The 25,491-nt window shown below is 45.4% G+C and overlaps 1 protein-coding gene and 1 long non-coding RNA gene across 6 annotated transcripts in view; one reads left to right on the top strand and one right to left on the bottom strand.

Moving 5' to 3' along the window:
* Positions 1 to 25,491, bottom strand: part of DOP1A (DOP1 leucine zipper like protein A) — a 2,904,166-nt gene that overhangs the window by 1,214,585 nt on the left and 1,664,090 nt on the right. The gene's annotated exons all lie outside the window — the stretch shown is intronic.
* LOC138453457 (uncharacterized) overlaps positions 1 to 25,491 on the top strand; it is a 274,186-nt gene that overhangs the window by 60,093 nt on the left and 188,602 nt on the right. The gene's annotated exons all lie outside the window — the stretch shown is intronic.

Genomic DNA, 25,491 nt, shown 5'->3' with positions numbered 1-25,491 from the left:
ATGGGGAACGGCAGATCAAGGACCACTCTCAGGCCTGCCTGGTTATTTTTCTGAATGACGAAAATCCTCAAATAAAAGCTGGAACCCCCCTGAGGAGGAGGAACCTCCTTCACTGCTCTGTTGGAAACCAGAGATGAGATCTCTGCCAGGAGAGTGGGGGGCCCAATCTGTAGAAGGGGAGAGGGGGAAGGGGGAACCGGAGGGATGGGAAGACGGAAGCCAGTCGAGACCGATGAGATGGTCCAAGGGTCTGAGAAACGACAGCGCCAGAACCGAGCGTGAGAGGCAAGCCTGCCCCCACACATGAGAGCTGTGGATCCGGATGCCCCCTTCAATGTTTCTTCCCATCTGAGGCTGGGGCATGGGTGGAGGACTGGAAGAATTCCTTCTTAGATGATCGCTGCTGCTTAAGTCTATGCAGGCTGGGTCACCTGTCAGGTTGACGTGCTCTGCGTTCCTGAAACCCCCAGAAACCCTCAAATGCTCTCCCTGTTTGCTCCGACCAGCCTTATTTATTTATTGTGCATTTGTAAGGTGCTTATACCTCAAGTAAATTTTGTTTCAAAGCGGTTGCCCAAAGGTTTTACTTGCCAATTTGTCTCGTACAAACGAATTTGCGGTCTGGGAGCTCGCCATCTTTTTAATCAGCTCTTCATCTGTGGAAGAGTTGACTAAATCCACACCTTCAAAAGGGAGGTCGACAATCCGCTCATGCAGGCCGAGCGCCTCACGTCTGTGGCTATGCAGATGGCCAGCCCCGCTGTATCTATGCGGGCCACTGCTGACTCCATGATGTCATGCGCCACCACCTTGGCATCCGCCAATCCCACTTTGAAAGAGGCCTGCTTGTGTAGAGGCAACTCTTGCAGGAAGTCAGAGATGTCCCACCATAACATTTGGTTTGCGGCAGCCAGCATGGTATCTGCATTTGCCTGCCTCAGATGTAGCCCAGCATTCAGGTACACCTTCTTTCTGAAAGTCTCCAACATCCTGTCCTCCTTTGCTAAGAGGGACATCATGGTGGTGGACGTGGTAGAAGCTTGCGGCTTCAAATACATCAAAGCCGCCGTGATAACAGACGAATGAGGCTAGGGATGAGCAGACAGCAGAATGGTGTCACCATCCGCCTGCCTGTACTTGGCATCTAGCCCTTTATTCGTTGGCTGGGCAGACTGAGCTTTCGAACAGCCCTTTTTGACCAGGGCCTCCACATCCTTCTGCAATGGTATGCCCAACCTGGTTGATGACCTTAATGTTTGCACCTCTGCCAAGACACCTGCCTCCAGCTGCTCCTGTTGAGACTGCAGTATCCCCCAAGAATTGTGCCAATCCTGCCAGCCTGTTATGAAATGCCCTGGCAGACATCGATCCCTCTGCGTTCTCCTCGTCATTAGTATATGTGGGGCCCGCCCCCACCTGATCAGAACCTTGTTACTGGGTTCCCACTGTGGGCTCAGGTCCCTGGCCCACTATATGTGGATGTTGCGAGACCGGATGCAGCTGAGCTTCTGGGGCCCCTTGTGGTACTGCGAGTTCCTGAATAGACAGCTCTGGAGGCACTTGCCCCAGGGATGGTGGCAGAGCTGGGGCTGGTGGCTGCACTGGGACATCCGGGCTGGCAGGACGGGTGGTTGTGCCGGTGGTGGAGGCATCACCACCTGGCAGTTTCTATTCCATCCACTTCCAGCCCCCCCCACAGTGGAATCACAACAAAGCACCTTTTGGCGGAATCCCTGTGCCAGCTGCGCTCATGATCCCCGCAAGCTGGGGGTCCGGAGAAGAGGGCACGTGCATCATGAATGGCATGACTATTATTGGCCTGAGTGGCTTCAATATAAACAGGGTGATGGGTGGGGGGAGGAGGGATAGTGTGCTGGGATGTTGGTGGTGGGTGGGGGTAAGGGGGATAGTGTGCTGGGGTGTTGGTGGTGGGTGGGGGATGGAGGGATAGTGTGCTGGGGTGTTGGTGGTGGGTGGGGGAGGGAAGATAGTGTGCTGGGTGTTGGTGGTGGGTGGGGACAGGGGGGGGTTAGTGTGCTGGGGAGTTGGTAGTGGGTGGGGAGAGGGGGGATATTGTGCTTGGGTGTTGCTGGTGGGAGGAGGCAGGGGGGATGGAGTTTGAAAAGATTACATACAAAATCTGTTGAAAAAATGACATGCAAGGACATTCATGATTGTGTTCTTGTGCTCTTTATTCACACTGTGCAGGTTGTATACTGGATCAGGTCAACACACTAAAAGTAATTGTCTATTAGGGCCGGTCTGGCCGCTCTCCATTCCCTCACTTCATCCCTGTGGGTGTATGTCCCGACTCCTGCCACATGGTCGTCATCTCCATCTTCCCCTGGGTGTGGCCTATCAGCGTCAGGGAGTGGGGGGGAGGAGCACATTCCTCCTTAGGCAAATATTGTGGATCATAACACACACCAAGACTATACATCAGGGCCCCTCCAGTGTGGTCTAGGCACCTGCATCGTGCCTTCAGGAGTCCAAATGTGAGCTCTATGCAAACGCAGGTCCGGCAGTCGGGATGGTTGTAGGCGGTCTCATATGGTGTACGTGGGTCACGCGCAGGGGTCATCCGCCACGCTAGTGCAGATATCCAGAGTCGCGCCCCGATACCTCCGGGTCTGGTGTGCATTACAAATGAATAAACAAACAAACCTGCATGGGGTGTAATATGGAGATCAGTCATTTGTCTCATGCATAGGTCTGCAGTATCAATGTATCTGGCAATTGTTAGCTATGAGCATTCTTGTGTGCATCTGGGCCATGCAATGTGTATTGTGATGGGTGTACATCATTTGTATATTATGCCATGAATTACTTCTCCTGTACATGCACACAGTGACTTTATGGCAGGTGTTCTGTGGCGTGTCCAGATTGACTGCACATCGGCAGACTGCTGTGGCATGGGTGGATGCTGTTGGGTGCTGCTGTGCGGATTTGAGCAGTGCCACATTCAAGATACATTGTGGTACATGTGGTCTGATGTGTCATTGTGATGGCAGTAGTGTATGTCCATCACCATGTGTGTGCCCAGGTGTGTCAAACGTGTGCATGCACCCTTGGATGCCCCCCATTGATGTTGCAGGGGCTGCATGGGTGCTGCCAGTGCTTCCTCTTGTTATGCCATGGTTTCTGTGGCTAACCCCCCCATTTTTTAAATTGTGTTTCAACGTGCATGTGTGGCAGGGTTTGTACTCACCGACTATCCAGGTCCCTTGTCCTCTGTGCCTCTGCATGTATCCCGGCAGTGTGCTGTTGAGTAGGACCATGGAGTTGTGGGTGGATCCTGGGTAGTGGGCATAGCAGTGGGTTATAATGAGGTCAGGGGCCAAGGTCACCTGCAAGTTCAGGGAGTGGTAGTGCTTGTGGTTCCTACAGACAACCAACATGGGTGCGTTCGATGGCTGCTATCACATTGGGCAGTTGTGCGGTGGCATAAAAGCGTGCCTTCATGCCATTCACCTGGTCCTGGGGGGTGGGCAGTGAGATGTGTTGGTTTACATGGACCAGAAGGGCATCTAGCACCTGGCCAAGGACTGCACAGAATGTTGACTGTGCGATGCCATGCATAATGGCCACGGAGTGGTGGAAAGTGCTGTCCCCAAGAACTGCAGGACTGCCACCAGCATCACCAGTGGGGGCACGGCTGTGCGGATGTTAATCCTGCTCCCAATTTCTTCATGTATTGTGGCCAGCAGCTCAGTGATAGTCTACCTGTCCAGGTGGTACTCCGTTACTAACTGGGTGTCACTGAGGGTCCAGGGTGATGGCCTGACCCTGGGGATGGGTGCTCGCCTTGCTGCTCGGGCTGCTCCCCTCCTCCTCCTGCGCCTACTCCTCCTCCTCCTCTTCTGTCTCTTCATTCTAACCCCCCCTCACACCGTACTCTGGCCTGGTTGTCCAGCATCTGAAGGTCCAGGCACAGCCTGAGCAGCTGCCTGTCCCAGCCAGCTTGCAACAAATAATGGCAGCATGGTGTGGGAAACAGTGTTTGGGGCATGGGTGGGTCTTATGTAGCCCTCTTGTGTGCATTGTATTCACCTGTGGCTTTATTCCTGGCACCTGGGTTCATTTACCCCGAGCTGGAGGCTGGGGGTAATTCTCGGCTGTACTAGTGCCGGTTTTCAGCGCCAATACCGCAGAGAATGCACTTTGGATACGGCTGTATTTGCTTTTTGTGGTGTCGGTGCGATTAACGCCAGCTGTAATAGCGCAAGTACCTTTTGCGTCCGGAGGTATTTGCGCTGACTCGTGATCCGGCAGAGCAGTATTGGCGGCGCTAATTCTGTTACTGCCGGATTAAAGGGCTACCGCCCAATTCGCAATAAGGCCCTTTATCTCTCCACTTATAGAAACCAAAACACAACTTCTTCTCCTTAAGAAAATTAAAATATTTCACAATTCTTCTGTTTCAACAATAATGTTTTGTCGGGATGATTCCACAACAATTTTAGTGAACACTTTAGTGGTCTTGCCACTAACCTGCCAGGACTACCAGTAAAAGGTCCCTGTCCTGGTATATTCGCCTGCCAGGACAAAAGCTCCCAACACTACTACAAGTACTCTGTGGTGAGGTTTACTTCAAACCTTTTGGCAAAGTCTTGAGCTTTCAATAGCATCGAAATTCACAACTTCTTTTGGGAAGACGTAATACATATCGGTGCTATTTGTTATTCTGTTGTATTTGCCACAAGCAATGCAGGTTATGCTCCTCTCCTCCTTGTTACTTTCTACCAGGAGGGCTTCTGTCCTGCCACTCTTGTATTGCCACTTTCACATTAAATAACTACTGACAATGTTTCTTTATTACACTTGTCCCTTTTTTGCTTTGGCAATGCTTGTTGATGTCTTGTTCAATTATTGCCTCAACTATTGCCGCTTCCTCACTCTGGCAATAATGGTTACGATCTTTCTGCAATAATGTTCTCTTGTTATTCAGCCACTATGGATTATATGCTATTTGAAGTATTGCCCCTTCTTTACTTTGGCAATGGTGGTAATAGTTAGCTTGCTTCAGTGCTGCCCCCTCTTGATCTTGGCAAAAATATTGGCTTTGATAGCAATGATTATAACCTTTCTTTTCTTGCCTTTTTCTAAAGTTCTTATTACACCAATGTGACTATTAGTTTGGTATTCAAAATTGTTATTAGTGGCCAGCGGTCGATTACGGAGCATACCAGGATTAACTGACAATGGTAAACTCACTGGTGTCTGCACATCCGTCAGCTCAATCCGCTGCCACTCTTCATTCTGCCTCTTCTGCTGCCTCTTGAACAGCAGACTGTTTGTTTTCCCACAGCCCGCCCCGATTGGGAAAGTCGGCTTTCTCGCTCCCTGTGCACTCTGGTGTTCGCCAGCCACCGGGACACTGCACGCTATAAAGAGAGGCTCTCTGTCCATGGGGAAACCTTGTTCAACACTGCTTCCCACTGCGCAACCTCTGCAAATAAGGCCATAAATCTTGGAGACCTTCTCAGGACCGACATCCATTTCAAAGATAGTGGTGGCTCCGCTCTCATTCCTCTTCTACTACCACTGCAACTACTCCATCTCCTTGTTCTAATGGCCTGCACCTGAGGGGGCCTTATATATTCAAAAGTGCCACTTAGGTGTGGGTCATTAGAAACACTAAACTGCACCCTGCAGTTTAGTGCCTTTGAGTCCCTCTTTCTCGTCCCAGTACTTAGGGCATTGTGGGACTTGAAGGCCTCAATGTTCTGATTACCTTTTTCTTCAAATATTTCAATTCGACAATATACCATTAAGTCTGCAGGGTCTCTAGGGAAGTTAGTAAAGGGGTTCTCTCAGTTCTCCTGACCCGATTCCTTTTTTTATTATTTGTTTTTGGTTACACAGTAACCTTTACAAAAAGAATTTAGAAGGTAAAATACATAAAAAATACAGACTTTCTTGCAGAAGAAAAAAACTAAAATTACAGACAAAACATCAATCAGTAAACAAATGAATTAAAACAAACAACCTAAAAAGAATAATTCATTCAGCATCACAACGTATCAAAAATAACACTTCATCTCTAAGTATTACAGTAGAAAAGGTCACATAACTACTTATCACAAATAAACTTCTATATTCATGTTAAGAAAATGTCTTCCTAGTATTTCTAGTTTAAAGATTTCATAAAATAAAAAGCAACACTTAAATTCTGAGAAAAGGCAGTCTCTTCTATTTTTAAGTAGATTTAGACACAGCAATTCCTTATCTACAAGCTATAATAGCTATATACCAAAATTACAATCCGCAATGTATCTTCGAATATCTTAATACGGCCAACTGGAACTTGATTCTTGTACCATGTGGCATGGCTAGCCATAACAAATTCTAATCCACACGCTCAGTGTTGGGTACATAGTGGGAGAAGCAACTAATTTGTTCTGTTCTTAATCCATCACATTCTGTCAGAATATGTTTAAGTGTTTCAGAAAGAGCCTCTGTTTTACAGAATCTACATATGGAGGCCAAATCTGTACCTCCTGACTTAATGTCCTTAATTTCACCTGTTCCAAGTACATTGAAATGAAACCTCATAAAATCTTGCCTCCACGATTTGTCGGGAAATTTGAGCAAACATGGCTCAGGAACACCCATCTTTTTATAATTTGAAACAAGCTGACTAATTTTTTTGTTCAGTACTTCTTTTACCGTTAAGTTCCAGTCATAATAAAGGAGCAGTTTCTTTACTTTCATTGGATTGGAGATTAGAAGTTCATGGGGAACCCTCACTTTATCAAGGGTTCCATGTGCTTCCATTTCCATGTCCGTAAGGTATCTTGAGGAGGCCATACCATTCTGAATACCACTTTCAATGATTCCATATAGAGTAGAAGCCTTACATGAAAGCAGCTTCCTATACAATGAAAGCCTACGCCATTCAACTATACTTTTAATGGAAAAAAGCCCCAGTTTGTAACGAATAGCAGAAAGGGGTACACACTTAGGCAGACATCCAACCATAGATTTTAAAATGCGTGCCTCATACTTATCTATTTCTCCCCTACACCAAAGTGGGGCAAATTCCAAACCATAGCATAACTGTGCCACTGTTTTATTTCTATACATACGTAAGCAAGGAAGCATAGACAATTTCCCATACTTAATATTAATTGTCCACAGCTGGCATATGAGTGGATTGACTTTCTTATCAAGATAACCACGGTAATTAGCCTTTTTCTTGTCCCCAAATATGGTGTAGCCCAAATATCTAATAGCAAGACTCACTGGTAATTTTTCATTATCTAAGAACCAGGAGTATTTATTGGGACTTCTCCTATGGCTTAAACGCAGAATGACAGTTTGTTTTGCTATGGTTGATTTTTAAGGAATTTGCAAATGTATAATCTTTGAAGGAGATAAGAAGACGTTGTAGTCCAATGGGAGTGTGATCATACAATGTCACATCATCGGCATAGGCAGTCCCAAAAGACCTTCACTCCCCCTCCACCTTTGGGGGAGCAAAAGATATATCCTTTAGATGCAAACCCACGTCAGAAAAGTACAAGTTGAAAACAGTAGGAGCAAAAATGTATCCTTGTCTTAAACCGTTATATACCTTGATCTCTTCAGATAATAATCCATCAGAACTAAGTTGCACCTTAATTCTGTTATCTTAATGCAAGTAGTAAAGAATCAACAACAAAGGGGCAGGCATTCCTAAAGAGTGTCATTTTATCCATAATGTGGTTCTATTTACCATGTCAAAAGCTGACTTAAGATCGATAGAAGCCACATAAATGGGGGGATTCCCCACAATCCATGCATATTGTTGCATAATATGAATCAGCAAACCACCTGCATCCGCCCCTACAAGCTTCTTAAAACCAAACTGAAATGGAGAGAATCATCAATCCAGTCGTGGATATGCTCCAGGATCAGGGAGGCAAACATTTTAGAGTTAGTGTCCAAAAGGGCAATTGGTCTATAGCTAAAAGGACTAGAGCTATCTCCCTTTTTGTAAACTGGAACAACATAGGACATATGCCAACTCTTCGGTATGAGCCTAGAAATCCTAATATCCTTAAAAAGAAAGAGGAGAATTTTGGCCCATAATTTTAGAGTTGCCTTTTAGGACCATATTAAAGCGCATATTCGGGCCAGGAGCACGGGAGGCAGAGCTACGCATAATCATTCTTTTTATATCAGATAGAGTGAAAGGAATATTCCACGAACAGCTTTGAGCATTCTTCGGGACAATCCAATCCAGATTTGGCAAGCTATAATGTGTGCCGAAATGCCCTTCCCATACATCAGATGAAATGCATACAGTTTGAGCACATAGTTGAACATCCCCTTTATTATTAATTAGCGCCCAAAACTTCTGAGTGCTAAAGTCAGAGAGAGAAAGAAGCATTTCTTCCGAATCTTTCTTATAAAGTTTAGCCCAAAGTTGTCTTGCTCTAGATTTTCATTTATTTTTAACAATGTTCACCCTACTTGTGTAAGAATCGTTTCCATATCCTTTATAAAGTGAACACATTTCTCGATTCCTTTCTTTCTTAAGATTTTTCATTTCTATACTAAAAGAATGCTTATGGATGCTACTGAATATAGTTAATTTCTTTATACCAAAGGGACTGTATATCAGAGTCAAGATAGTTCTCAAAAACATCATGCGCATAGATCTTCAATTTCTTATCAAAATCGTGTTTTTCAAAATCTTGCAGAAACAATATGTTTACTTTTACAATATTGTCATTATGCCAGGAAATTCTATTTCAGGAATTATTAATTTCTAAATTAGAGGAACAAAATTCTCCCTCATGTATGGCGAATTCTACTTGTATAGAGGCTTTAAGTATTTTATGGTCACTATCCTGTGTTGAGACAAGAGAAAAGTCTAGAATTATATTGAATAACATCCTGTTCACAAAAACATAATCTATAGTGGAGCTCGAGCTTCCACTAGACCAATGTCGAATGGTCCTGTGAGACTTCCAATAGGTTGTTAACACAATACAATCCCCAATCTACAAAAGAATTATCATAAATATCTCCCTGAATTAATTTACGGAAAGTACAGCTATCAGCAAGAAGTTGGATACCCCTATTACCCATATGTGGTCTCCCAGAACACACATCAGAATTAAAATCACTGGCAATAATAATATTCAAGACATTGCAAGACTCTTGACATTCCTGAATCACTAAATCAATTAATGCTATATACGCACTGAGATCAAGATCAGGACACCAATATACATTGACAATCAATAAATGCACAGGGGACTTGTGCAGTCCAAGATTCAGAAGGACAGCAATACACCACCTATGAATCTTAAATGTCTTTATATATTTAGCATGAATATTAGTTTTAACTGCCATAAGGAGTCCGCCTGAGGGTCTTCCTTTAGATATCTTAACAGCCAATTCCTGAAACAAAAAAGCCAACCAATGATAAGGGAGGTACGGCCCATGTTTCTTGAAGACAGATGAAACTAGCATCATATAATAATGCGCAGGTAGTGGATGACTGTTTAAGTGAACGATTTCCCCAAGAGTTTCATGACAAGAATGTAAGAGGACGGGAATTCTAGGGGTTGTCTTTTATTTCCTGAATCTTGGAGATAGACTCTGAGTGTCAATGCCAGCCATCTGAATTCTGAATCATTAGAGGGCATGTGTTGGTTTGCGCTCTCTTCACTTTGAGCATGAATTCCCTCATGTAATTCTTTTGAGATCACCTCCTGCTCTCCTCCCCATGCCTTTAAAAAGCCCTTACTAAAATATTCCAGATCAAAACCAAATCTTTGCAGGGTTTCTATTTCCGAAAGAACAAGCTCAAGTATAGTCCTCGAATAAAAAACGATCCTTACATAGTCATACCTACTAGGATGTATATAATCAACAAGTTTAATATCTCCTGAGGAGATCAGAGATAATCTAGGTATTTCATTGAACAAAGATAGGATCCTCCCACGGTTAAGAGAGGGGGAACTCCATATGTCAACATAAAATTTAACATGACACTAGGGTCATCCACAAAGTGAGGCTGCCTCCACTGCACTCTATTCACAAACCCTTTATGTGATTGCGTTTTTTCTCTATCCTCTAAAGGGAGGGTCCCCCTAATACTGCCGTCAGTTATACTCCCTTTGAGTGTCCCCTCCTCCCGGTCCTTATACTGTGTGTAGTTTTTACCTGCTTCTTGAACCCATCCTACATTCTGCTGTACAGTCCTCTCTCATTGTTTCACTAAAAGTGGTGAGTGATTGAGCAGCAAATTGATTCCGCACAGGTCCAGCTCCTGTGTAGTTTTTATTATTGTCTATGACACTAGTTTGCAGAGGGCCGCCCAAACGGCCATGCTTCAATGGTATAATCATTTGAGGGGCTATTATTTCAATTATGTTTGCTCAATCAAAATCTGCAGATAATTATCCAAAGATAGCCTCATAGTGTCAGGAGGATTGCCTGTATTAAGACCTTCTTCATGTACCTTCTTAATATGTGTGGGTAGTTGCAGACCAAACTTAGAGGAATGTTCAAGGAGATTCATCAGTGCTTGCTGGACAAGATTTTTTATGTCCTCACTAGGAATAAGATTGGAGTTAGTATTTCCATTAACTTCCTCACCATCCACCCCTTCCTCGACTTCTTCAATTTTGTGTGTACTCAAGGGGTCTTCAATATTAGGTACAGGGGGAGTGGATAAGGGTAAAACCTTCTGGTTATTTGTAATACCCAGGGGGTCAATATCCAGAGGGGTATTATTTGTCACCACCTTTGTTTTACGAGCAACATTTTTTTGATTCCCTGGCCCTCCAGTTAGTGCCTCAATTTTGGTGGCACCCAAAATAGGATGTTCCTTTTTTTAATGCATTTTCTTTGAGTTTTTGTTTGGCTATAGTAGACTTTGCACCCTTATGGCTAAGGGTGTTTGCCGCTTCTCCATACTCCTTCAGTGAGCCAGTGATAGATTTATCACAGGCTATGTCAATTACACATTCCATCCGTTTTTTGCCAAGCATGAGTTATCCTTCAGGTCTAAAGCCTTTTTGCTCTCCTCATCTAATTGTGTTAAATTGAAAACACCTTCTTCCACAGACAGGCCGCAAATGTCTCCGATATTCGTATTTGTGTTTTGTATTTTAAGAGAGGGTAGATTTTTAGTTTTTTATTTGTAGTTTTATGTAATTCATTAGATTTCAGAGCTTTCTTCTTGTAAGTGCCCTAGCTGGCATTTTCCACTCTCTACGTGAAATTTGATGTTCGGATACTACATCTGGCTCTGGAGTGGAGTCCGCTCCCTCACCTTCAGCCGCTGCCTGAACCAATGCAACTTCCTCTTCTATAACATCCAAGAGAGACGATGAACTGTCTAAATTAGACCTGTCTCGAGGAGTCTTGGTGTTTAGGCCACAATCAGAATGGTTTGACGGCCCTAAACCTGAAACAGGGGGCATTGAACCAAGGCAAGCCTCCATGTGTTTGATATTTTCTAAGTTGTATGAAAGCAACCGCTTTAGTTCCTCCAATTCATTGGAATGTATAGCTTGTTCCTCTTTCTTACCATGTGCCAATACCTCAGCATAGGATTCAACCACTAATTGTGAAGCCTCGATAGGATTATACTTAGAACCCCTATTTTCACTTACTTTTTCATGTACAGTTTGTGTATTCTGATGATGTGTAGTTTTTAAATCATTCTTTCTTTTGTCCCCAGAGGAAGGATTACGAATCTCAGTGGCAAAGACATATCCCTCCAATCAACTTAATTTTTCTGCACTTTCATGGCCCCTGTCCAAAAGATTCAATATTCTTCGAAGGATTGGGAAGGAAGCATATGTGGACGCAATATCTTCCATGTTGAGTCCCTCAAAGGGATGACTAAAGTGTGATGCTTCATGTTCTTGGATAGGTGGTTGATTAATGGCAGAAGGGCTAGAGCATTTTTGAGGGTCCACAATAGGTGTACAATGTCCCACCACCCCCGTTTTCTCCAACCCTAGACCTGTCGTCTTCAATGGGCCCGATGCTTGTTTGTGGATGCAACAATCGTCCATATAATGAAGGGAAGTCTCAGGGCAAGTCGCTTCATGTAAATGTACATTATCTACACCTCCCCCTCTAGCTCTGACCCGGGTAGGGGGGCCCCTAGAGAGCCGCACCCTTCTATCCAGCTCAACCAGAACGACAGGAGCCAGCAAAGATGTGTCGGCCCGGGGTCTATTAAGACCACTCTCTTCCACATTCACAATGGACTGAGGACCCGGGATTTCATGCATACTCAGAAAACTTTTTTGAGAATGTTCATTCAAATATTCTTGCTTAATAGGTAAATCTACATTGCCATCATATATTGGTATAGAGGTTAAGTCCACTCCTTTAATTTCCCATTTATCATTAACATGCAGAGATTGTGCACCATTTTCCATATCTTCATTCATATTGATTAAATGTAGGGGCAGACTCTTAGTACTCATTCCAGGACTGTCACTATCAATCAGATTTGTCAACATATGTGGGGTTTTTTAACAGCAGGAGATTTGACAAATTTTCACTCCGTAGGGACCTCACCATAATCTGGGAGTAAGTCTACTAACAGAATCACAACAGTCTGCGGCTTCGTTTTTAACATTAAATTGAGCCCATGTCAACAATAATAACCCCACTCTCGTGAGTAAGACTTGGTGTTCTATACACCTTGCATATTCAGGGAGCACAGAAACCTCTAACAGTATTCCATACAATATCCGAGCACACAGCAATTCAACCAAACCAAAGTATATAACTAATAAATGTAAACATATATTGAATGTAACACAAAATAACACCCCCGCGCGCCCTTGCCTTACCGCCTAACAGCCCAACAGCCAGTACACTTCTAAATGAACTTCCGGATGCGCGAGCACTGGAGTATTAGAGGCTGTGGGATGCAAACGAGGCTGGCAGGTGGGCGTGTCAGGGGCGGGCCAGCGGGAGGAGCTGCAGGGCAGGGGAAAGAGAAAAGAGAAACAAGAAAAGATGAAGTCAGGGCGTGATTGGGAACACAAACACAAGTAGCACAAAGCACAAGGAGTGCTTCAAGGCACGTTCTGAGTCCAAATAATTACTTCAATGATGTCGAGAAAAACGCAGCCCGTGTTACAGCGACGTAGAACTTCCTCTTGGTGACTAAAGGCAGAAGGCAAAGTCTGAAATAAGAGCACCAGTAACGTGGCAGCCCAACAGCAAGTACACTTCTAAATGCACTTCCGGATGCGCGCGCGCGATGCGCGAGCACCAGAGTATTAGCGGCTGTGGGATGCAAACGAGGCTGGCAGGTGGGCGTGTCAGGGGGCGGGCCAGCGGGAGGAGTTGAATGATGTAGAGAAAAACACAGTCTGTGTTACAGCGCCGTAGAAACTGAGTCCATGAAATAAGAGCACCAGTAAAGTGGCAGCCCAACAGCCAGTCCACTTCTAAATGCACTTCTGGACAACCAGATTCCCCTCTCATGTGATCCACCCGCAGAACACCACACCCAGTATCCGGATCAGGAAGCATCGCCTTTCCCTGGCCACGTGAGAAGAGTCCCAGGCCAGGGTTTCTGGGATAATCACATGTGATTCATCACAAAAGTTTAATTAACAACAATGTTTGGGCTGATGGAAAAATTATATCTGTTGACTTCTTCAAATTTAAATAGAAACTTGGAAATAGTGAAGCTAAACACTATGCTGCACTGTTTGACACCTTGAATTTGTTCTCTTCTAGTCATATGGTTTATTTGCACTTGGTAATACCTTTATTACTCTGGATCAATTCAATAGTATGGAGGAACATTGTTGATTCCGTTTCTATCAACCACTTGCCCCCGTCTACATCCTCTCTGCACAAACTAATGCAGGGGAGAGGGGCAGTGGTCTCACCGGGGAAAATCATGGTCTGAGAAATTAGGTCAAGACAAACTCTTTGTGATCAGAGATATGCTAATTTCTATGGAGTGCAAGGTTAAGTCTTAACCTGCGCTACAGCCAACACTAGGTTGGTCGCTTGTAGAGTAATTCCTGTGCAAATGAGCAGATTTGGATATTTGCTTGTTTTGTGGGAATGGTAAAAAGACCTATGTCCACATGGTTTGGTCCTGTAGCCAGTTGACTAACTTTTGGGCTGATGTTATGTATCAACCTCATCTCTGGACACCATCTATCCCGAGACCCACTGTCCATTTTATTTGCAACATTTCTATGCAGGCTTTGCATGTCCAGAAGTTGCCATATCTGGTGCTAGCAACCGAATGTCATGTGGAAGGAAGTCTTGAAATACTGGACATTTTCATACAAGGCCTTGTGTGAAGACTGGCCGCAGGACCTTGTAACCCTTTCAGCTAGGGAACTAGTACTGTACACTATGTCAAATAATCTGGATATGTATGAGGCAATTTGGAGTCTAATGATCCCAATACATACATAGGATAACCTGTCTTATGACCTGGCCCTCTCTTGTCAAAATGTAAATTGCTAGTATGATGCATAAGAGTCTTTTAGCTGGTTGTTCTTGTTCCTGAGCCTCTCATTCGAGTGTCCCAAGAATGGTATAGTAACTTTGCATGTGACCTGTTAGGCTGGGTCCCATTTATTGAAGAGATCTCCCTATACCGGTGTCCTACGATTGAAGAAAATGTTTAAAAGAAATTTGTATCAAGGTTTTTATATTGGGTGGTGGGGGTGGCCTGGCTCGAAGCTAATGGCAGCTCCACAGCCCTGAACAGCTTAAGCGCCGTCTGCAGCCTCCTAAGAATGTAACCTGATGCTGAACCACTGGATTGGGGCTTCTGAACTGGTAGACCCCCAGAGTTTTGGATTTCCTGGGCAGGATCTCTGGTAATTACAGCCTGATTTGGAGCAATGTGCTGTCGTGGCCTGGCCTGCCGCAAGAAGAAAATATGGCAACCCCCTGAGGTGCTGCAATCGTGAGTCCAGAGCTGTCCGGCTCCTGCAGTGGCATTGGTGTGAGAGCTGGCAGCCTTGAGGCGCGTGCTGCTGCACGTATGGTCACAGCGCAATGAGTGGCTCCAAGGACAGTGGGGTGGTGTGGAGCAGCCAAACTGGTGTGAGCCTGGGCAGCTCCTGCCCTGTCCTGGGCTCCAGACACCAGCTAGCCCTACCAGAGGAGCAGCAGCTCATTATCCGACAGTGAATGCAGATGATAGCGGGGGCCCACCTTGGTGGATGTTGGGCCCCACGGTAAGGAGATCGGCCTGGAGACAGCTGGGGTGCCTGGGGACTCTGAGTGATACAGCGACATGAAGAGGTGGAACAGCTTCCCGCTATTATAGTAAGTGATGTGTCCCTATGAGCGCTGAATCTACATCGCCCACTAGAGCACGGGGGGCTTCAATCCCTGTAGCCCTGCTGTATAGAATTGCCCTGGGGCCTTGTGGAGAATGTGACTTTTGGCAGATCCGACACCCTTGCCAACAGGATTGAACACATTGCAGTGGGGATTTCCTTTGGTTAACTTGAGGTGCACCTACCCCAGAGAGTAACAGATGCCCACACAGAGGCACGTATATGGCCAGTCTGCATCCCGGCAGAGGCTAACCAACAGGGGGAGAGGAACTAATTGCAGGAAAACAAGTGCACCCAGCACAGAATCGCTGCGTATCTGCACTACTAAGCAAGTTCTGGGTGTGTTCCTCAGCTGGCAGGACATTCCTGCTTGTGTATCCCTTTGCCCATCTGGAAGCACTCTACAGTAAAGCTAAGCATCCTCGCCTTGCTGAGCCTAAGCCTGTGCCCGGTAGTGGGTCTTTGTAGTGGCAGAGTTGGAGCGGAGGATCTGTTGAAGGAACTCCTGGGTTCAGTAAGTGCTAAAACGGGCTGAATTAAAGTGGAGCATGACAAGTCCCACAAATCCCATAGCTCATCTGAAGTGTGTGTCCTATTGCAGAACTGTCAATTTAACAGGTGCTTAGGAGCAGTATACTGAGTGGCCCCATCACCAATTCACGTCGCTCTGAGCGGCTGCAGAAACCCTGAAGATTGTGGAAGCGGATATACACTTGCCTGAAGAAAGATCCACAGAGTCCACATCTATCTCATAGGCTCAGGCGTGCTCCAGAAATAGTAGGAAAAGGGATTGGAGAAGGCCCTTGATGGACGGAAGGGAAAGGAGTAAGGACTCAGAGGCTCCTGGTTGAGTGGTTTCTCGAAGTCTCTGCGCCACAATTGGATCTCAGAGGGTTAACCTAGTACATTAGAGTAGTTCACTGTTCTGTATTACCTATGATTGGCAACTACAGCTGCTGTTGAGGCTGCTTTATGCTGTAATTTATTTATTTATTTTTGGCAATTATATGTGATTTTAGGGGCATCAGGAGTGCATGCGCTCTTTCAGGTGGTGTAGCCTGATGTTTTCCCCAAACGAGGTTGAGTTGGTTCTAATGTTCATTCACATCCTTATTTTTTTCGATCCAAAGTTGATGTCTGTAGCTCTGTGGTGCCGAGCAGATTCGAGAGATGGGCTTGCGTAAGCGGGAGTCTGAGTTGGGTTGGGCTGGTGGCAGGGTTGACGGGCTTTGAGAGGGGTTTGAAGTCGGGGGTCGGGGGGCTGGAGCTGGGTCAAAGTGCTATAATGACTGATGTGGGGATTGTATCCCTGAATGTTCAGGGACTAAACTCTCCAAGAAAACGGAAGAGCATACTCTCAATTGGTGGACCTCATGGCAGATATCACCCTTCTCCAGGAGACCCATCTACTGCAGCGGGACTGGCTGAGGTTGCAGTCTCGCTGGCTTCCTCATCAGTACATTGTCTCCTCCTTGATGAAAAAGGCTGGGGTTGCAATCTTGATAGCTAGATCCCTACACGTTGAGCAAGGGACAGTTCTGAAGGATGGCCAGGGCAGATACATTGGGTTGAATTTGCGTATAACGGGCAGAGATTTTACCCTGGTCCTAATCAGCAGCAAGATCAGCTTTATACCAAACTATTTCCGCATATAGCACATTTCCAATGAGGGGAACTGGTGGTGGGTGGAGAATTTAATGTGGTTGACATGCAGTTGTTTGAGGTTTGGAGACACCTCCACCCCCACAACCGCGACTACTCACATTTCTCACATTTTCATCACACCTACTCCAGAATCGATTATTTCCTGGTTTCCCAGCCCTTACTCTCGGCGATCACTTGAACCACCATAGAGATTGCACAATCAGACCACTCTCCCAACACTCTACAGCTAGACGGGTTTGGTCTGTGGGGAAGGAAGGCCACAGGATGGAAATTGAATGACTAATTGCTGGCTGATTGGGCCGTATGTGCTAGCAACTCAGAGAGGATCACCTAATATTTTCAAGAAAACCTCACGGGTGAAGTATCTGTATCAGGAGTATGGGAGGCCCTTAAGCCTACGTTGAGGGGGAGTTGATTAACATAGCTCCGGCACAGAAAAAGATCCTCACAGGCCAAAAAGCCTGAGTCAAAGAGAAGGTCCGGGTATGGGAAGCCCAGTATAAGCGGGACAGGGCCAGATAAACATACAGACAACTTCAGGTGGCTAGGGAGGAATTAAAGGCCCTGTGGGCTGATATTTCCCACAAGCTGCTTTGAACAAAACACTTCCATTATAGTACATCTAATAAGGTTTCTTGAATTATAGCTTACAAATTCTAGGCCCAGAAGAACAGTTCCACAATAGGGGGTTTGAAAGACGAGCGGGGTCTCCTTCACAAGGACAAATCTGAATATACGTTTATTATCGCAATATTATACAGAACTATTTGCAGCACACTCCTTTAATGGCCCGCAGCAGGAAGCATTTATCCGGGAAGCCCAGCTTTCCTGTATATAGGCAGCCCACAGATGGACATGTTCATAATATACTGCTATACATAATATACCGCTATACATAATATACTGCTATACATAATATACCGCTGCTTTTGATACTGTCGATCACTCCTTACTTCTCAATACTCTTTCCTCCTTTGGCTTCAAAAGCTCAGTCCTTAACTGGCTCTCCTCTTACCTCTCCAACCACTCATTCGCTGTCTCTTGGGGCTGTCGAACCTCCTCCACCTTCCCTCTGAACTACGGCGTTCCCCAAGGCTGCATCCTCGGACCCTTCTTATTCTCTCTCTATACTTCACTTCTTGCTCCTCCCATTTCCTCTTTAGGAATTTCTCACCATTTCTACACTGATGACACTCAGGTGTTCCTCTCCTTCTCTTCCTTTACCCCTGACTTTCATCTAAAACTCTCCTCCTGTCTTACTGCCATTAAAAACTGGATGTCATCGCATTTTCTCTCTCTTAATACTGACAAGGCTGAGGTCCTATTCTTTCCTTCCAACACACTTCCTCCTCCCTCTCCCCCTCCTTCTATTCATTTTCCCCATCTGATCTTCCTATTTCCACTCATGCCCGGAATCTAGGAATCTTCTTTGACTCTTCCCTTTCCCTTACTTACCACATTCCCCTTACTACTCGCTCATGTCGTTATCACCTCTTTAATATCCGTAAAGTCAGTTCCTCTCTCACTTTCCATGCTACCAAACTCTTAATCTCTTCCCTTATCTCTTCTCACCTTTTCTACTCTTCTGCTCTCTTTTTCGGTCTCCCCTCTTTCCATCTCGCCCCCCCTTAAATCCCTCTACCACTCTGCCATCCGTACCCTCTGTCTTCTCTCGCCCCATGATTCCATCTCCAATTCACTTTCCAACCTAGGCTGGCTTCCCTTCCACTCCCAACTTAAATTTCACTTCCTTTGTCTCATTTTTAAATCTCTTCATGACCTTGTCCCTCCTTACCTCTTCTCTCTTCTTGTATGCCCCCTCTCGTTCCCTACACTCTCCTGATCTCTTTTTACTCTGTTACCCCACCTCCTTGTGCCTCTTCTCGTTTCCGCTCCTTCCAGCTCCTTGCCCCCCGACATTGAAATTCCCTTCCTTTCACTATCCGCTCCATGTCCACCTACTCCTCCTTCCATTCCTCCTTAAAATCACTCCTTCTTCACCCCCCTCCCTGACTTCTCTCCCCTTCCTCCTCTTCTTTCTCCTCCCCACTCTATCTTCCTGTTCCTTTATCTTTCCCTGTCTTCCCTCTGATCGCCACCCTACCTACTACTCTCGTTACTCCCTTTTCCCTTCCCTTTTCTCCTTCCAACACCTCTCCTTCTCTCTTCCTTCTCAAATGCAAATTGTTCCACATGCTGGTTTTCTGGTATGATTCATGAATATTTTACTGCTTCTATGTTCCATGTTTGATGTTTTTCCTTGTTGTTAAACTGTGAAGCGCTTTGGAGTAAAGCGCTATATAAACAACAAAATACAAATACAAATAACAGTGGAGGAGAGTTGTTTTATTCTTTTGCTGAGACAGGGTCCATCACACCAACAATGGGAGAATCCACACTAACGCTAATTGCTAAGCCTGATAAAGACCCTGCCTTATGCTCCTCCTTCCGGCCAGTTGCAGTCCTTAATTATGACTCCCAAATATACTCCAAGAACTTAGCCACACGGCTAACTGCAGTACTGCCTGAAATGGTAACAGCAGATCAGACAGGGTTTGTTCCCGGACATCAAGCGTTCGATAATTTACGGCGCACAATAGATATCTTGACTTGGGCATGGAAACACAAGCACGCAATGGCTCTCCTTTCGATCGACGCTGAGAAAGCGTTTGATCGTGTTGACTGGACATGCTTGTCCAAGGATCTAGAAGGCTTTGGTTTTGGCCTGAGGTTTCTCTGGTGGTGCTTGCTAAGTTTTTGCTTCAGTCTACTAGGATTAAGGTGAATAAGGTTCTGTCGGACTCAGTGAGTTTATATGGAACTTTTGTCCTGTCTGGTGCGCTCATCGGGGGAAATATATAAGGGCTAGATATAGCGGGCTAACACCATAAACTGGCACTATATGCAGACGAACTCCTTTTTTATTTACGGGATTCTAGGGCTACACTACCCCATATTGTGTCGTTACTGGAAAGATTTCATAGGGTCTCCGGTTTTAAGATTAATTTCTCAAAATCTACACTACTTAATATATCGGAAACACTGGAGGTGGTGGGATACTTGAAGATAACTCTCCCATTCTTGAGGGCTTCGCAGGCCCTGAAATACTTGGGGATACACTTAACAGTGCTCTATACTGATCTATATGCTGCCAATATTCTGTCAATTTTTGCTAAGGCAAAGCAAGACTTGGTGCAGTGGGGGGACTCCGAAATCTCCTGGCTGGGGAGAATAAAGGCGGTCAAGATGACCCTGATACCACGTCTACTGTATGCATTCCAGCCATTACAATTTGGATTCCCAGGGTGGTGCTGAAAGACTTGAAGTCACATGTATTTAGATTTATCTGGTACAGGAAATCACCAAGGGTGGCTAGACACACACTGATGGCAGCCAAGGGCGTGGGGGGATTGGCGGTGCCTGATATTGAAAGCTACCTATATGCAGCCCAATTGGTGCCCATTCTGGAAAGCCAGGCAAATACACACACTCCCAAACACTGGATAACTATTGAACAAGACACCTTGGGAACCCCCTTACATCGTTGGTGTTGGCGTTCCCCGGGGACACGGAAATGGGATGGACGGGGGCTCCCGACATCGAGGGCTGCATTGGAGGATTGGAATAAAGCGGCACATAAATATGCCACAACCACCTTCCCCTCACCTATGAGGGACCTCTGGAAGACCACAGAGTTTCCTCCGTGGAAGGACATGGGGCGGTTTACACGGTAGAAGGAGGGAAGACTATATAGACTGGGCCAGATGTATAGGGATAATCACCCCCTCACATTGGAGCAGTGCAAACAGGCCTACATGGTTGAAGAAGTAGATTTAAGTATTTGCAGCTTCGACATTGGGTAGCCCGGACGAACGTAGCAACTCTGGGGAGGCGGGAAACAACCCAATTTGAGGGCCTATTTATAGGAGAACCCCCAGTGGCCAGACATGCGTCCCTTTGTAAGGTATTGAATACAACTAGGTTTAAACCCCGCCATGGGTATACGGTTGGATGGGAAGAGGACAAAAGGGAGGCCCATAGACAACCTGACTTGGTACAACATTTGGAAGGGGGCAAACAAGACATCCCAGCCCGTGCAGATTAGGAAAAACAGCTTTAAGCTGATTTGCCGCTTGTACCTTAACCCAGAACGACTTCAAAGAATGAACCCTATGCTATCCACCCAGTGCTGGAGATATGGGACATATCCAGGCGCCATTTTTTCATATGTGGTGGAATTGCCCTCCGGTTCAGGTATTATGGTGGTAAGTGATTGCCCAAATCAGGGGAATATGTGAGGTTTGAACTAGAACTGGACCCCTTGATATTGCTATTGGGGAATGAAGATGTGCAGGTCCATTACAAGTTGGCTGCCAGAAGCTCTAGACTGGTTACTTATTTTCTAGTTGCGGCACGTCTAGTGAGAGCTCAGCATAGGAAATCCCAGGACGCTCCTGACATTAAAGAGTGGTGGGCACGAGTGTGGTATTGTGAGAAACCTGAAGGTGTCTCCCTATCTACTCCCTGGGGATCTGTCATCTAGGTGACCCGGACACAGCCATTGCTGTTGGATCCACTTCCTGAGGGTGGACCAGTGAGGGAGGATCACCTGGATGGGGGGGTCCTTGGGGAGTGGGAGTGGGACACCAATGGGTGAGATGCGGTATACCCCTTCTTTAAACACCTTTTCCCCATCCGACCACGTAGGATATTCTAAAACACTGCCCCTACCGCCCCCCTTCCGACAAGAACATTTTCAAGCAACACGAAAGACAACGGACCAACACCAGAGCCGTTTACCTGACATGTCCCAATACAAGGGTCAGGCAAAGTCAGGAAATTGATCAGAATCACACACACCTGACGGCCCTTTCCCTTCCCCACAGGGATTAAAGGTGGAGCACGAGAGCACAGGATGAACAAGGCGGACCGCACTACATGAGAGCTAACTCAGCACGGTAGTTCAAGAGGAGGCGAAAGACACGCAAGTCAAAAGGATACCAAGGGAAGAAGTGACCTTGCCCTTATCGCCAGAGACCTGTGAAGTCTCAAGAGAAGGAATTGTAAGACTGCAGAAAATAGCCAGCATGTGGTGCAGCAGATGTCAACGGTACCCGGGTGCCTCCTCCGCTGGCAGCCAAGCCAAGGAGAGACGGATGGCCCGATGGTACTGGCTTTGACTCTACAGACCAGAAAGCAAAGCAGTTCATCATAGCCGGTGAGTCGAGGGGAGAGCTGATAAAGCAACCAAACTGTGTTTAACGAAAGTAGCAAGAGGCTAATTTAACTTTCAATAAACAAAGAACTGTTGATATAAGAAAAGGGGAAAGCCAGCATAGCAGAATCAAACACCACGTGGCTGCTCACTCGAGAAACTCTAGGCGATTCCCCTTCTATTGAACTACAGGAGCCAGAAGGCCTTATGAAAAGGCGAAAGGGGGTCAAAGTGGCCATACGGGGGTCTTGTCAAATCCTCTGTACAATCGAAAGACTTTGACCGGCAGATGATTGTGAAACTAAGGGAAACGAATCCTGCACGTTATGAAAAGTACACTAACAGTGCATTGTAAAGGTTGGCAAGAGTGAACCCGGCGGAGGGATGCTAACAAGAGGGAACGAAATCTAAAGTCCCATGAGCATTGTGTTGACAGGAGTGAACCCGGCAGAGGGATGTCCACAATGAACTGCTTTGCCAAAAGGGGCAGAGCCTAAAATAACTGTTTAAAGAGACATTTTGTTTTTTTAATACAAAAGCATTGTAAGACAAGGGGAAGTGGAGTGTCCCCTTTGGCATTGGGATCCGAGTCCAGCAGAGGGAGAACCTGAAAGAAAAGCCATTTTGAACCTGAAGGAGAGAGGCTGGAAATTGAAAAGGGGTCCAAACTCAAAAGAGGGAGATCCAGGGGTGGAAAATCACCACAAAGTTTGTTGAGAAAGGAACTGTTAAATTGAGTTGTTGAGTACGACTGTGAGAGGTCTGTGCCCGGAAGAGGGGGACCCAGAGGTGGGACTGTCACCCAAAGCCATACGTGGAATAGAACTTTGTGTTTGTTTTTTTTTAATATCAGGCCCTCAAAGGCAATAAACTTTTATTGAAGAGCGACTTAACCATCGAAGAACCTGGTAGCTTGAACGGAACTGTCGGCTCGTGCTAGGAAAGCTCGAGTGTGTGCTGTGCTCAGGAAACCCACCTTGTCCCGTGCTGAAAACTTGGGGAATCACATTCTCACTTAATATTTGAGAACACTTCTTTCTTTATTGAAAACCCCATCCCACACTCTTTCTATGTTACTTGTAAGGACTGGTAATAGTTTTTATTTAGTATAGGCCCTTTTACTGTGACCAGACGCCACAAGACTGCCTTATTTTATATTTGATGGTTGAAGCTTGATCCCATTTCAGATTTAGGTTAGATAAGGCGTTTTTCCAACCTGCATATTGTCTAAATAAACACCCTTCAATCGTGATCACTTGTGGCTGTCTTTACTGTTGCCACCATGAGTTCCTTACATAATGTTGCTGCCATGTCAAAGATTGATGGGGCATTGAGGGGGGAAATGGCACAATTGACTGACTGGAGCCCGCTGATAACTTTTGTGAGCAATCACGACAATCCCAACATTCACCATAAGCCGCATGAGATGTCATCTTTATCTTTAATATAATCTGTATGGCGAGCGCTATGAACCATATCAGGAAATGCACCACACACTGTATCGTACATCTGTTTCTCTACTTACTGAGGGTGATTTTGGATATGTATTATTTACAATTTGATTTTGTTTTTGATAAACCTGTTAACAGCTTATTATTTATAGAATTGTACCGGACGACCTTTCAAGATTATTATTGTGCTCAATGTGAGTGTAAAGCCACAGCACCCTTTTCTCTTTTGCATGGGGATTTGCATTTTTGTTATTGTTTTTGGTACAATATGGATTATGATTCAATAAACTTTAAAATGGCAAAAATAAATGTGTATCAAGTATTCATATACAACATTAAAAAGCTCCTCGCATTCTTCTTGCTCTAAATCCAGCACTTCCCAAATCTGGCTTGTCTGCCCACCCCCAAACAAAACTTTAACAGTGATTATCTTTTTTATATAAAGCATAGTTTGCCCCATAAACAGCATTCAACCCACCAAATAAATTACTGGTTTACCATGTGTTATCTAGGAAAAAAGGAGACAGAGGTACACACTGCATAATAGTATACAATTGTCCAGAACAGTTTTGAACACCACCCACATTATGTACTTAAGAATGTGACTGTCAATTACTTAAATATATGATGAGGTCTCACATGCCTCCTAGCACATAACCTTATTTGACTGTTTCACTTTCAATCTGATTAACAGGCTCCACATTAACATCCAAATGACAAGGGGGGTCCTGGGAGTCTCTCTGCCAGACATTAGTCCTGGTTACGAGAGCCTTACCCAGAGTCTTTAGCTCACTATCTTTCACGGAGAAGAAATGTCCAAAACATATCAGTCTTTGTCCTGCCCTGGGGCAGTCCAGGACCGAAATGCTAGGCAATTCTCCTCTGAACAAGAGTACCAACAGCAACCCCAGACACGTGTCTCTAAGAATAGTGAGCAAGGGGTCCACTTCTGGATTCCCCTAGTAATTTGTTTTTTGCATATTTAAGTAATTTTGGGTCTCACTCTAAGTTACTAGGGGAATCCAGACATTGACCCTTTGCTCGCTATTCTTAGAGAGGCACAGCTCCACCCTACTGATGAGGTCCAACCAGACCAAAACACGTGTCTGGGGATGCTGTTGGTACTCTTGTTCAGAGGAGAATTGCTTAGCATTTTGGTGATGGACTGCCCTAGGGCAGGACAAAGACTGATATGTTTTAGATATTTCTCCTCTGTGAAAGATAGTGAGCTAAAGACTATAGGTGTAATGTCCGGCAGAGGGACTCCCAGGACCCCCCCTTGTTTTTTGCATATTTTTCCACATTAACATCCAACATTGTTTTCAGTCTGAACAACATTTCAGATCACCAGCAAGTTCTATGGCATTGAAGTCTAGAGACTTGCCTCCATGGCTATACTACTCCCTGAGGAGGCCAATGCTGAGACTATGGGTACTATGGGTACATCACTCGGTAGAAAGAGAATGGGCTGAGCGCCCCAGCCACATTCAACTTGACAGTAGTGCACACACTATATAGCTAAGTGCCCTCTGACGAAACAATACGCTGTGCCATAGGGAGAGCAACTTTACTGTGCAGGGGACACTCTCACATGCCCCAATCTGGTAGGGCAATTTACCATGCAGAAGTTGCTCACACGCACCCCCAGTAAACTTGTGCTACCATACATCACCACCGGTAACTGTGTCTTTAAATGTTTTTTAGGTTAGTTTAAAACCATACTCATAATTCACCATGTGCAGCCAGCAAAGTCTCACTTTAAATGGTAAAAAGGTAACATGAGAACTGTCCCAAGTAAGTTATATTCTAGGTCTCTAATTTTCCTTGCCTTCTTTTGGTGGGGCAAGAAACAAAATGTTATGGT

This window comes from Ambystoma mexicanum, chromosome 4p (assembly GCF_040938575.1).
Source record: "Ambystoma mexicanum isolate Mex_15411 chromosome 4p, UKY_AmexF1_1, whole genome shotgun sequence".
Classification (NCBI taxonomy): Eukaryota; Metazoa; Chordata; class Amphibia; order Caudata; family Ambystomatidae; genus Ambystoma; species Ambystoma mexicanum.
The sequence above is the reverse complement of the archived record's forward strand: the minus strand, read 5'-3'. Positions and strand labels throughout refer to the sequence as shown.